Below are 13,336 nucleotides of genomic sequence, written 5' to 3'. Positions count from 1 at the left end.
GGCTGTTGAGTGAGTCTTTGTAAAGTGTGACCCAATAATTCTGTTTTTGAAAGTTGGTTTTGATACTATTTTGGTTACTGAGAAAATATTATAAATGCAAGCCATGAATAGACAGTGACTGCAGGAAGAGCACATATGTATGGCAGGCCTGGTGCTCCTTTCTGATGGTGAAATTTGAATTTGGCTCGCAGATATTATGTGGTAGCAAAAAAAATGGAGGGCAGAATGAGTTTAAAGTATTTTTGTTATGCTGAATTTTTAGTGTTTTATCCTCTGATATATAAATTTTTACTTCTGTTTTTTTTTTTTTTTTTTTTTTTATATTTTTTTAACCAGACTATTTCCTCCACCACAGTTAAATCTATTTTCTTTTGACAAAGCTTGATTTGTTGCTCCTGTTTCTGTAAGGATCAGATGGGTAATGGAAGCTGTACAGCAACTTTATGTATGCTACTTGAGATAGTAAAATGCAGGCCCTACAATAGGCCTTTTTTCAGCAGCTGTAAAGCTGTTGTGTGAATACAGTGAATCCATTCAATGTCCCCCACGCTTGCTGGGAGCACCCTGGAGAAGAGAGTTGTACTAGTGAAATGACTGTCCAGCAAAACGATTTCAGAGGCACAGGCTGATGACTCACTCCTTATTTTGGTTTGCAGGGTCTTTTTCTGGGTATGTGAAGTTTCAGCCTGAGTTAAGAGATCTACAACTTTCTATAATTTTCTCCTTGTTTCCAGATTATCCACTAAATCAGCATGGGTGTTGTGTTCCTTGCATCAGCCCTCTGAGATGGGGGAATACTCTTATTTTTACTGTAGAGGCAGGTGAAAATTTGGGTTAAGTGACAGTGTGCATTAGGAGCCAAACTGTCATGCTGTAGTTGTACTAGAGAAGCTCAAGTGTCATTCAGAGCTATTTCAGCCTTTCAGGAAGTGTCACATAGCATTTGCCCATGGGTCATGCAGAAAGGCCTGGAGGATAGCTGGGAATCTGTCCATCAGACAGCTTTATTTGACTCTTTAAACAGAGCATTAAAAATGTAAGTATGTAAAGTGAGAACAGGAGGATTTTATGCTGATTTTGATCTTTGGCCACCTTGTATTTGAGTTAGGGAAAAAAATGGGAGGCAGAACCTAGTTGATTTGCCAGGGTGACGCTCTATAAGATAATCCCTTTTAACACTTTTTCTTAAATTAAGAATGGTTTCTAGGTGGCATGAGTCATGGACAGACTGTCCTCATTTCACTTTGAACTTGTAGCCTTCTCTGGATTTGTGTCACAGATTTAGAGGGCTTTGTCCACTTCCTGCAAGTGGTAGGCTTGGCTGTTGCAGCCTTGACTGGTGTTGAGTGAGAGCAGGTTCCTTGAGGAAAGAGGCAGCACCATGTCAGTGAGAATAAACACTGGAGTAGGGGCCCAGGCTAATTTAAGCAGAGTATTTTGTACCATAAGCAGCTTTGGGGAGTGGTGACATAGACACAGCCTTTGTACAGGTGTCAAGGTCCCCCTTATTTGTGTGTTGTGGTCTGCTTCAGGTTTTGGATTGTTTTCCTCCAGGGTGTGTGGGAATATACTGTGGTGTAGAAAGTTGTACTTTTGCATTTTCGACCGCTTTTGGAAAACTTGTACTTTTTGAGGTATATACAGCCTTCTGCAGCTGTATTGTCTTCATTTCTTAATTAAAAGCAAGGGGAAAATTATTCAGACCTGTCTGTTCTAGCCAAGGAAGAAAATCAAAGTGTTCTGGCTTACATGCACACGAGGTCAAATCCTCTCTTTGTCATGTTGTGTAAATTTGTTGGCTTCAGTGGGGGTAGCCACAGGTGTAACCCTGGGAACAGTTTCTTTCAGGCTTTTTACAGACCAAAAATGAATGTGGTTGTTGGTCTTAAAAATTGTTTGTAGAGAAATAACTGGGATACTTGTAATCCAGAGAGGCCATGCAAATGCAAGACCACGCTCTCAGAGGGAACATGAACTCTGCACTGGCTGGCAGTGTTTTCCTGCTGACAGAGCCTGGTTTGGAGTCTTACGTACTCAGCTGGCTCTTGGCCAAGCCTTGCTGCAGGTATGGGAGAGGGAGGAGGGTGAAACGGGGTGGTGAGAAACTGTTCTGGTAGCAGCACTCGGCTGAAAATTCAAAACCCTTCAGACCTTTTTTGGTGATGGTGGAGAATGTCAAAATTGATTGTATTAGAGACCTGCCAGTTACTCTTAACTCATTTGCTTTGTCGCTCCTCCTCCCTTCCTTCCTCTCTCGCCAGCTGGGCTGGGTTTTGTAGTGCTATTGCTGCATTGCTTCTCCAGCACGGCTACTACTTCCCCCACGCTGCTACTACACAAATACTACAGGAACTCAGTGAAGACTGAGAGAGACGGCCGTATATGTTTTATTAGTGATAATAACAGTGATAGCAATAATAAAACTGTGTAGCAGTTTAATACTTTACATAATGATTTTTCTCCTGGCTTGTGTTCTGGGTTTTCTTCCATTTTCACCATCATAAATTTGTGGAGTCTGGTATATCCTGGATTGTGCTTTAAATGAATATTCTGTAGTGTGCTATCTTATGGATTTTTAAAATTCTATGTTTTTGAGTGGACTAAACCAGTGGTTGGGGGTTTTTTTTGTTCAGTTGGGTCTTTTTTTTTTTTTTTTTTTTTTAAGTTCAGCCCACAGAAGAGCTGCTGCTGGAGGAAGTTACCACACTTGTTTTAGATAATGAAATATACATTCAAAAAAGGTCAGGGATTTCCCCTGAGCCACCCACCAATTGCTTGAAATGACATTTTCATTCTGAGTGTTTCTTTTTTTGTTTTTGTTTAAGATCCTGGAGCACAGGGAAAGAGTTTTAATGCAAAATACCAGAAAAAAAAGTCTGCAACATCTCCTGTGAGAGGGGGGGAAAAGGAGATTAACAATTGCATCTTGAAACACTCATGATTTGAGGTAAGTGATTGGAGGGTCTTGTCATAAGTTACAGTTAGTTTGTAATTAAATTAATCGTTATTTACCTCAGAGTGTCATGATATTGTTGTTGAAGGCAATAGAAACAGGCAGGAGAGGGAGGGAGAGAACTGTAACGGCAAACCCAGAAACAGCAGTAAAAATACAAAATGCACTTATCTTTTTGAAAATGGGCCCCATGAGTTCCAGTCCCACAAACAGGCAATCATTCTGACATTTATAAGGGTTAAACCCTGTTTAAATCAATGAGGCTATTCTCCCTGAAATTAGGCATGAGCCTAAATATTTCCTTGTTTGGAATCTATATCATATGGGAACTATTGAAGAACATACAACACAAGCCAGAAAAATGCATATACAAATCTCTTACTGTTGGTGATAACGTCATGAGTAATCTGATTTTACAACATTCTTAAGTGATATTTTTATATTAAATACATAGTTCTCATTTTTATGTTTAAACACCGCATTGAAATACCAAACTTCTTAGCAGCTTGTGAATTCTATAGCAGCTTTAATAATACGTCTCCCTTAATTGCTTCATCAGTGTGTCTTTGAACAAATGGAGTTAAATATATAAAGAAAATAACCAGAGTTGCAAATTGCACTTGGATATTTGAATAGCAACTGAACTAAGAGTTCCCTGACTGAGGCTGAATTGTGTTGTCTAGTCTCATTAGAAAAGAATCATACCTGAATCTAGTAAGGAGAAAATGCTACAGCTGTAAAACTTTTAACCAATGAAAATGTTGCATAAATGAACACTAAAAAACACCAGCATCTTTCTTAAATAAAAACTTTAAGTTATTTACTCATATGTATGACATATGTTGCTTACCAGATTTCAGAAGAGAGGAGAGCATAGGCGAACCCTGGTGATTGCTCTGTATTTACTTTGTAGGAACAGAGCTATTAAGTTTCTTTTGAAATCAACAGGCTCACTGCAGGGAGCTAAATATTTCCTTTCTGGTCAGTGGACAGGAGCCATTGCTTGGGAAATTGTAGTGGTCCTGTAGGTATTTCTACTGATTTTTCTGAAAAGGTCAAAAGTTTTTCAAATCAGTGTAGCCAACTCCTTTTTATGTGCAGGTCTTGCACTAGGGACTGTGAGCCCAAACAGGAATACAGGACTCTTTCAGCAGGAGTCTGAGGCAATTTTTGTTGTTGTGAAATGAGGTAATAATGCAAACCTGTTTGAAGGCTGAGGTGGGGAAATGCCTTGCTCTCTGGGGCAAGCCATGTTTCATGTGTAGGTGACAGTCCTGGCCAAAACAGTGAGAGAGAAGTGCTCCGTTGGGTGATAACCCTCAGCCCACCTTTGCTTTCGTCTGTGCCACTTTCTTGAAGGCAAGCATTCCTTCTTGGTTCTGTGGAGCATTAATCAAAATGCTTTTATTGCTACCTTCTTTTCATTGATGTCAGGCCAGGATAACGTGCATGATTTTCCTTTCACAATTGCATTCTTGTTGCTCTCTGAGGAAGCGCACGTTGAAGTTCAGGAGAAGGTATTTTGTAGCATCTGTGTGGCCTTTATAATAATTTTATCAGCTCTGTGTTACACTCAGAGAATCGTTGAGGTTGTTTTTAGCTTTCTTTGTATTGGAGAGCACAGGAGCTCATTGTCAGAGTATTGGTGGGAACATTTTTGGTGCCAAAAGATCCATTTTAGGATATATTAAGTTGTACCACTATCCTTCTCCTTTCCTAATTTTTTCAACATGTGAAGAAATAATACCCCTATCTGTGTGCCTGGAGAAGGTCCCGTGGTATATGCTAGGGAGTTATGTGGGTGCTGAGCTGAGCAGGCAGAGAGACTGACTCTCTTGCTCTGTATTTTTCATTGGGAGTGAACACAGGGGACTGAGCCTGCCCAGATTAAACACATGCCTTTTTTGTTTTGCTCTTCGTTCAGCTGTCAGCATGCCATGTTCAGATGGCAGTGATCAGTCACAAATTGTCCGCTGACCATGCTCCTCAGCTCTCCTGAGCCATTAGTTTTGTGGAGCTCTTCAACAAAGATGGCACTGGTTCGAGTTCCCCACACCCTGCCCTGGCTAATGGAAGAAGACTTTGTTTGTTTGTATTTTCCCCTCAAATCAGCTGAATTGGATCCCAAAGCAACTTGTTAAGTGGAAATGAAGCTTTGATAATACGTGTGCTTGCTAGATACTTAAGATTTTTTTTTCCCGCCCCCTGTATATGAATCTTTTCAATGGGACGCCACTATTGTGAATCAGAAGGGAAGCGCACAGGCTGCCAGGCACATAATGGAATTATTCTTTTGTTTCAATATGTGTGTGTGAGCCTTTGTAAAGAGGAGGTGGTGGGGACAGAGAATGGAGACCTTCACTGCAGGGAGGCAGGAGAGTGCAGTGGCACAGTGCAGGGCAGCGCTGTGGTGAGACCTGGCCGTGCCAGTGCCACCGTGCCCGTTCTGCTCCGCTCCGGTGGGCACTGCCTGGGACTCACGCTGTCACACTGCCAGTCTCAGGAAAGTGGGTGAAGCTTGCACAGCCATTCACTATGCTGCTTATTAACCACAAAAAGCAAAATATTAGAAAGCGGGAATGCTTCTAGTGCTTTCCATAAACTTTCAAAAGAGTGATGTAAAAATGAACTGTGCCAATACTGTCCTTCCTCACTGTGAAACTATTTATTATAAAGGACGTATGATATAAGTAATTTCAGTATGGAGTACATAAGAGCTTGAACCAAAGCCTTGGATCCAAGCCCATCAGCAGCTTTGCAAAAGGCACGATTCAGATCTGAAGTCAGTGGTTCACACAGTTTCTAGCAGAGCTGGTTTTAAGTTACTTCATGAAATGAGAGTAGCCAGAAATTTTAAACTGAGGCTTTTAAACAAGTTTTTTACTTTTTTTCACCCACCATTCTCCTCTGCTTTAGAAGGTTATTGCAAAAGCACAGTGGCTGTTTTCTCCTAGCCACTGTGGCCAGGACACACCAACTCAGGGAAAGGAGAAAAGTCTCTGTGGTAGTAACTGTTACACAGCCATATGCTTTTTTTTTTTCTGAGTATTTTTTTCTTCTAAGGAGTTAGACCACTCTTCTGGATGAAGGTCTTTGAAATCACAGTGGAGGCTTTGGAGGTAGGACCTTGAAATTTCGAAGATGTCAAGAAATAGTTTATCACTCTGGCATGGAGTAAATCAGGCCACAGTGGCTGGACTCCCACCTCCTGAAAAGTCCTCTCTTGAGATACCATAGCTGAATTACAGACATGAAAATTCCAGCATTGTAGACAAGAAATCCATAAAGCCTAAATTTTTCTTGTCTTGCTAGATGGTTCTGTTTTAATTCTCTCCTTTTTCTTTTGCCCTTGGACACAACACTTCAGGGCTCTCTAGCTGTGCCTGCACTAGAGAGGCATCTGGTTATGTGTTACTTTACACATCTGTTACATACGTCAGAGAGTCAAATCCAGCACCCAGAGATTTAATGTGTATTTGCAGTACTCCCTGTGGGACTTTGAATCTTTAATCCAGTGAATTGCTTGTGAGGATACAAAAATACAGTATTTCAATCTAGTGCATGTATTACTGCAGTTTATTGCATATATATTGCACATACACACGGTACAGTCTCCTTTGTATTAGGCAAAGAAAATCTGGTGTGGGAAAGATGAGAGGTGCAGGTGAACTGGGAAGTATTTAGGTATGGCAGTTAATTTGCTCCCTCCTGAAAACATCATATTTCTGTCTGGCTGCATGAGAAACAGTTTTCATCGTGATTCAAATACCTCTAAAAGATGCCCCAACCGTGTTTGTTTATTTCAAACTTAACTTCAAGCTCATTGGACTGTGGGGAGAGGCCAAATACCTGAGGCAATTTTGGTAGCTGAGGCAAAGCTCAGGCTTTGCAGTTTTGTCTGGAGAATCTGTCCTGTTTGCAGACTGTGTAGGAAGCATGAGTGTCATGGCTTGACCCCAGATGACAACCAAGTGCTATGCAGCCACTCACTCCCTGTACCCCCACAGTGGGATGGGTAAGAGAATTGGGCAAAAGGTAGGTAAAAACCATGAGGTGAGATAGGAAAAGTTTAATAATTATATAACAACAGCAACAATAATAACAATAGTGGTAATGATAGTAATGATGATAATGTAATGGAAAGGGAGGCAACCAGGAGAGAAAGATAAATAAAACACGAGAAAGACAAGTGATGCACAGCACAGTTGCTCACCACTCGCTGACTGATACCCAGCCTGTCTCCAAGCAGCCATCAGACCCTCCTGGGCAACTCCCCCAGCTGACAAATGGAGCAGGATGCTCTATTGTATGGAATGTCCCTTTGGCCAGTTTGGGCCAGCTGTCCTGGTCATGCTCCCTCCCAGCTTCTTGTGTACCACCTTGCTGGCAGAACATGGGAAAATGGAAAGGCCTTGACTTAGCATAAGTCCTTGACTACTGACAACTAAAGCATGCGTGTTATTATGTTATAATGTTATTAATTAATTAACAGTAATGTTATTAACATTAGTCTCATGCTAAATCCAAAACCCACAAAACTTACACGCTACTAGGAAGAAGATGAACTCTATCTCAGCTGAAACCAGGATAGTGCATTAGTTCAGGTTTCTGCTTTGCTTTTCCTCCGATTGCTTGCTCTGCAAGTGCATTAAGTTTGCAGAAAACATGTGACTTCTTAGATGGTCTTTTTTTATGATCCATGAAGAACCCAAATGCAGTAGGTGTTATTCCTATACATGCTAACCTATTCATTTGAGTGCAGTGCATGCCAGTGAGCAGATGGACTTGCCTGTTGCTTTTTGGGGTTTTCTGTTTGCTGTGGTGGGATTGCCCTCTGTGCTGGCCATCCTTGGGTACAGCAGTCGACATGAGTGTTGCTGATAAACTTGTGTGCGTGTTGTCTCCCCTTTTGCTGACCTGTAGTGGAGCAACTGCTTGCTGTCTAGGGAGGTAAATGGTAGCCATCATAATGGCAGTGTATGCCAAACCCTGCTTTGGGAGCCCCTGGCTAGGCCACTGTTAAAACCTGTTGTCTGGGTGTTAGAGGGGGCCAGGTAACACAGGCATTAGCGCAGGGGAGCTGGGATGGGGGAGATTTTATTGACTCCAAAACATTGTGAAAATGCAGATTTGGCAGAAGGCACACTATAGCAAGAGGGAGAGTGCAGAGTGAGCATCGTGATTCCCTTCTGCTGGAGGGCTCAGCAGCTGGAGCCCATGTGGGAGCATTTTGCTGCCCAGCAGTGATCCTTGGTGCCCTGATGGAGCCATGGGTGTGAGGAGAAGCATCCCAAGCATTCACCAACCTTGTGGCCCACTCCCCGTGTGCAGTGGGGAGTTCTTTGGCAGCTCTCTCCTCTCCTGGCTCTCTGCGACGTGGCTGCTGTGGGCAGGGTGCTGCAGCTGCTTGTTTGAAATGATAATATTTTACACTGTTACTGTGGAATACTGCAGTATTTTTTGTAATTGTGGGCTGCAGGCCAGTAATGTACAATAACATTTTGCTCTTCCTGTGCTGTTGCTACTGTAGGCATTCATTCCAATTCGGGCTGCATTTGCAGTGCATGGTTGGTTTTTGTTGGTTTTTTTTTTTCTAGACGCTGCTTGTTATCTATTGTGGATATTTTTGGAGTATTCATTTCTACCCATGTCTGTCCATACAAATCTATCTGAGAAAGCACTTCAGAGATTAGCAGTCTCTGTTGAACAAGCAATTGTTGTGACTTTCACAGAATTACATTTTTTTGAATGTATGAGGCTAGAATGAGATGAAGATTGCTTTTTAAGTTTAGAAACAGTTATGATTAAAAAAAAATATTTGAGGCAGATAGATTTAAAAAAAAATGTTTGAGGCAGATAGAAAGCAAAGCCTTCTTTGACTGATGGTGGGCATATTTAGCACTCAAGTCCTCATCTGCACCAAGCTGTAGGCGATTGAGACCTCTGGGATGGCAGAATCTGAGAGGCAGAACCTGTAACGATTCTCAGCAGTTTTGGTTTTAACTGTTAATTAAAAAAATATATATATTTTCAGAGGAAAGTAATCATAACTTGGAAGAGGGTCAGTAGTGTTCACGCCAACGATTGTTTATTAATGTGGTTGTGGTCTGGAGATGAAACTTTTGTGAAAGGGAAATTCAAGTCCTAGACATCAGAGCTCACTAGTCAGCCTGCACAAAGTTTGGTTCTTTCTGGAAGGTAGAGGTTGAGTCCAAAGGAAATGAAGAAGGTACAATACAAAGGAGACAATTAATTTGTTTTCGGGTAAATTTGGAATAAAATACAGTGTGCTATACAAAAACGATTGCGCTTTTCTCACATGTAATTTTAGTGTCCTATTACTGTGCTGACTCACTAAATGACTTCAGTTTCAATCTACATTTGGTTTAAATTACTTCAGAGGCCTGCATTTGTATGCTGCTCTGTAAAGTAATTCTCATCTGTAATCCAGATTTTTTTCCTTTTGTTCGGCATTTCAACTGACTTGTCTCTTTTCATTTTCCAGGTCTCTGTTTTACTAACATTTGAAACCAATCTCTCAGTGTGCCTGCTTGGGCCCTGCAATTGGCAAAAGTAATTTTTAAGCAACAGATAGAACAAGGAATGAATCATTGCTTTCTGCCTTTCCATTAAATTACCTAAACCACTACTCATAAATATTGCTTTATGTATAGTACAGCAGCATGATTATCTCACTGCATTGATGGAACAGTGCTGGAAGTGAATATAATTTTTCTTCTATTACATCTTTAATGAGCTTCAATTAAAAATAGTGTGTTGGCGTGCCAGAGTAGATGTGTTATTCTCAGAACTTTATTGAAGCTGCTTTGCCTGTTAGATTTGGTTGACATTGTGTTGTTCTGAAAACCATGATGGACATTATGTGATTCTGAAAAGCTTAAGAATTAAGCAACAGAAGACTGGAAAAATCTGCTTTGCTAGGTGAAAATTGACAGGACAGTAAAATCTGGTGACTGGAAAGATTCAGGTCTGTACTGAGTGGAAAAGCTTGCTTTTTGTCTGTCATTGAGGGTGAATTTTTACCACATAGTTAAAAAAATAATCATAAAGCAGCAGGTTTCTGCAAAGCTCCAGTTAAGTCCCTGATCACTTGACACCTGTGGCAGCAAGTCTGAGTCATAGATAGCAAAAAGCTGTGAAGCCTAATACTCTCAGTATTCAAAAACACACCTACGTAGGAGTTTAATTTCAAGTACCTCTTTTAGCTCTGGGTTCCCCCCCAACCCAACAAATTTTAAGAGTCATTCTTAGAATTTTGCAGAGAAAAATTTTCCCAGCACTTGTGGATTTGTGAAGTATTGACATCACTTAGAGATCAGAAAATAGCTCTGTCAATTTTAGCTTGATGGCATTCCATTCTCTGCTCCAAAAACCTGATGAATTACAATGGATGAGTCAAAGTTTTCTTGGAATTTTCTTCCCTCCCCTCCCCCCTGCCTTGTGCAATTCCACTGCCATTTTTAGCATTGAGGGCAACTCTCCAAAGAATGTCTGTGTGCTTGAACTGTGATTTCTTGAAAGTCCAGAACAAAATAGAGTTGTGTTAGATTACAAAAATCATTCTATGTTTCTACACATTTTTATAACATTACGTGAGCTTTATTGAAGAATCCACAGCAACAGGCAGGAGATGTCTGATAGAGAGGTGCTGCATCTTCAGCAGCATGAAGATCTCACTGTCATGCTGCTTCATTATGTTGTGATGAGTTTTTGCTTAATTATTTCTGTGTTTTATCAGCTGTTCTCAGGGAAGTTGCCTGACAAAACAAATTATCAGTGAATTGGGAGACTTGGACCAGCTTGAAGCACTTGTTGAACCACAGCATCCTTCTGTCTTTGACTCAGTTTGAAAACCAAGGATTATGTATTTAAATGTATTTTAGCAGGATGCTGAGGGTAGAAATACTAAGGACAAAGAATTGTGGGGGTACTACTGTTACCTAAGTGATGTGGTATGTTTAAAATAAACAGTGTTGTCAGCTGTTCTTGGCAAAATCCCTGGGGTTACGATGAGTGAAATTTTAACTCTGAACGGGTTTGGTTTTTTTTTTTAACTTGCGGAAGTGGCCTGTATCATGCATATTCTAATGTGTCAGAGTGAATGTGTGAAGTATGAAACTGCTGAAAAGAAATGTGAGGGGGAAGACAGGTTAAAGTGGTTGTAAATGGAAGATCTGTGTATTTTACTTCTGCACTAGATAAGTATTTTACTTGAAATTGACCAGAAAAAAAAAAAAGGAGACAAGAAAAAATGCAAGTGTCCCCTTAAGAGCTGCGATGTCAAATTTGAAGAATGATTTGAATTGAGTCATTAAAGTGTGAAATGGAGGGATTTTAGTTCTGCTTTAAATTATGCATCTCAAATTAACCTTAGCTGTGGAGTCTCTGCTGACGCCCCCGTAATCACACATTATTGGTACTAATGGCTTCTTTGTGACTTGAGATACAAACAGACATCCTAGACAGAAACATTTCTGCTTTGAACTAAATAAGACACACGGTGTGCATTTCTACCTCGGGTTTCAGTTGCAAAGCCCTGCTCGCCTGGTGCTCGTGAGCTCTTTTCAGTTTCCATGCACTGTTCCCCATCCTGGCAGGCGAGGGCAGCTGAATGAAGACCTGCTTCACAAGCTTTGAAGGGCAGGAGAGCAATAAATCTGGAGTTAGTGTGAAGCCTGTCCAGACACTGAGTGCAGTAGGGAGCCAGAACAAAGACTGGGATGTGGGTAGTGGTCAGGGAGGGGGAACTTCCAGTAGATGACAATCTCGGGAGGAAAAGGCCCCAAGATTGTGAGGGAAATGGAGGAGATGCCAAGGCTTAAGGAGGAAGTTGCTAAGTAAGGGAGGGGTGAGATTATAACATAAAATAAGCAGTAGAGCACCCTTTCTGTGCCTTCTGATGTAAAAAGGGGCTATATCTATGCAGCTCTGTGCTCTCTCTTTTGAAGCTCATTATGTAATTTGAAAAATTCCACCTCTACGCAGAATCGCTCACGGGCTTTGCAGCTTTCTTTGTGCTGTTGGTGTCTCTCCTGGGACAAGGATGGTACAAGGCTACTGCAGTGTGGCTACGGGGTGGGCAGAGTGAGTGTGGCTGTGAATGACTGAGAATGGCATTGCCTGGGGTGCTGGATGCAGAAGATGCACAGAATTTTACATGTTGACGAAAAAGGAGGAGGGGCTTGGCCAGGCAGGCCCAGAATTTATACCCTGACATCTTTTCCCAAAAATACTCACGAGCTCATTGTTTCATCCTAGTTTTCTCAGTGGAATGTTAATATACACGATTGCCTCCCCTTTAAAGCTGCAGTTCTGGGAATTTGCTTGTTGGCTCTGGCAGGAGCGATGGAGAGGTTGTGTTGTGTGGTGTGTTACAAGGCTGTGTGACATTATGTGACTTTCTCTATGGATCTGCTCTCAGCAGAGAGTGCTGTGGAGTAAGTAATCTCGTGGTATTCTGGATACAAAGAAAGACAGCATTTGAGTATGTAGAATCAAATACTAAAAAAGTATTCAGAGGCCTTCTTTGTATTTCTGCAAGGAACCACATTCCTGAATTGGGACCCAAGAATTTTGAAAAAAAAGTAGGTGTGCAATACATCACATTTACAAATGCATTAGAGATATTTATATGAATAATTAAAACACCATTTAGAATTGCCACAGTAATAGAACAAAATGTGTTTTGTCACTTTTCTGTACCTTTTTGTTGATTGATTAATTTATTGATTTCTTCAATAAATTTAGAGTAGGTATCCTAAACATTACTGTAAATTAGCAAGACCGTGCTTTTTAATAACCTGTTGAAAGCATTAATGGAATGAAAAGAAGTCAGAATTTGATAATGAAGATCTGAAAAACAGAGACCTAGAACACATATCTAGTGTTTTGCATCAAATAGGTTTGTAAAATATTAGAAGCTTTGTTTGTCCTACCTGTCAATTTAAAAAAAAAAAGTATATGCATTATGAATAGCCTAATAGCACACCAGAAAAAAGGGAAAAATTAGGCAACAAGCTACCTTAGATTTTCCATTGTATTTATAATTAACTTTAGGCTGATTGGAGTCAGTGGGTACATGTGTGGGATGGAGGACAGAACTCCACTGTTAAAGAGACCACAGTCCTTCTAAAACCATGTGTGAAAAAAGTAGTAAACTCCTGAAACTGAGGTCTGGAAAATAGATAGGTGTTATCCAAGATACCAAAAATTAGGAATTGTACTAAATTTCACACATATAGACACATAAATATTTGTTTATTTCTTAGCTCAGATTTCTTCTGGTTTATTTCTCTGTTTTTTCCTTATTAAACATTTAGTTTATTAACCTGTTTTGTCATATTTTTTCCTACCTTCAAAAAA

At 40.6% G+C, this 13,336-nt stretch overlaps 1 protein-coding gene across 22 annotated transcripts in view; it reads left to right on the top strand.

Annotated features, from left to right (window-relative positions):
- ATXN1 (ataxin 1) overlaps window positions 1-13,336 on the top strand; it is a 369,363-nt gene that overhangs the window by 205,395 nt on the left and 150,632 nt on the right. For all 22 annotated transcript variants that reach the window (XM_088169133.1, XM_088169201.1, XM_088169118.1 and 19 more), the window contains one exon: window positions 2,826-2,947. The gene's annotated coding sequence lies outside the window, so the exon portion shown is untranslated. The remainder of the gene's footprint in view (window positions 1-2,825; window positions 2,948-13,336) is intronic.

Source organism: Sturnus vulgaris, chromosome 1 (assembly GCF_052056855.1).
Source record: "Sturnus vulgaris isolate bStuVul1 chromosome 1, bStuVul1.hap1, whole genome shotgun sequence".
In the NCBI taxonomy this organism is placed as follows: Eukaryota; Metazoa; Chordata; class Aves; order Passeriformes; family Sturnidae; genus Sturnus; species Sturnus vulgaris.
Note: the sequence above shows the minus strand (reverse complement) of the source record. Positions and strands in the feature narration are given on the sequence as shown.